Raw genomic sequence first — 1,192 nt, forward strand, 5'->3', positions numbered from 1 at the left:
ACAAAGGATACACCGTCTAAGAGTGTAATGTGAACAATCTACCCTAGTTTAGTATACCTAAAAGAAGGCAAATGGAAAAAGTAGAATGGGTTGAGTTCGAATAAGGATCACCCTCAAAAAGTGAAATGTGAACAGTCTACCCTAATACAAACATTAGTAACCAAAGCATTAGTAGAGCCAGAGAAAGGGAAAATGAAAAAAAAATATGGGGTGAGAGAGGCTCGAACTCTCGACCTCAGGATTACTCAGAAGCTATGAGACCTACGCGCTAGCCAACTGCGCCACCACCCCTTTTGAGAGTAAAAACTACACATTTTGTAGAACAAAATACAAAACCAAACAAATCTCACACAAAATAATAGAAAAATGCAAGTCTAGTAAAGTAAAAAGTCTAGTAAAATAACTTCCAAATCCTCAAAATGAATATTTTCCATTAAGATCCATATATATCATACAATATATAATATATGTATACCATTAACGACACATGTCATAGGATAAAATAAATAGTTAAGATTTAATTTTTCAAAGTAAACCTATAACCATGATTAAGTTAATAAATATATTATATATCAAGTATTAAAATAATTATAATCTCAGACTCTTAGCAACATATTATTTTGTCCATAAATATAGGTAAAAATGTTTTCTTCCTATTATGGTCGTTTGAAGTTGACCCAAAACTCATAACTTTATCGTAACTTGCAAAATTCTCAATTTAGCTTTTCCAAATTAGTTCTTTCTAATAAATCTAATTATTTCTAAGACAGGATGTTACAATTTAAGTTTTAAAGAATTTTTAAAGTAACTTAGTCGGACGTTGTTGACATCCAATTTTAGCCTTCCAATATATAAGTTAATCATCGAGCTTCTTAAATTTCAAACAATTTAAAATAATTGGCTTTATAAAATTTTAAATACATTTTAAGTCATTTTAAGTAATTTTGTCATTTTTATAATTTTAAAAATAATTTATGTATTATATATAATTTTATATATATTTATTATATAATATTTTAAAATCATCTCAAAAGATTATAGTTTAACTTAAATATATGATTAATTAGTTTAGGTAATTTATAGTTTATATTTTTGAGTTAATTATCTTATAATAGTAAATTTCAACTCCTTAGATTAGTCGTCCTTAATGTGTTCCTTTAAGTTAATCGTCATATACCTAAGTCACATAAAT

At 26.4% G+C, this 1,192-nt stretch overlaps 1 non-coding gene across 1 annotated transcript; it reads right to left on the bottom strand.

Annotated features, from left to right (window-relative positions):
- Positions 1–206: 206 nt before the first annotated feature.
- Positions 207–291, bottom strand: TRNAM-CAU. Its single transcript is given in 2 exon segments — positions 207–242; positions 254–291. It is a non-coding gene; the product is annotated as a tRNA-Met (tRNA).
- Between the last annotated feature and the right edge of the window lie 901 nt (positions 292–1,192).

The sequence above is a fragment of the Solanum pennellii genome, chromosome 1, assembly GCF_001406875.1.
Source record: "Solanum pennellii chromosome 1, SPENNV200".
In the NCBI taxonomy this organism is placed as follows: domain Eukaryota; kingdom Viridiplantae; phylum Streptophyta; class Magnoliopsida; order Solanales; family Solanaceae; genus Solanum; species Solanum pennellii.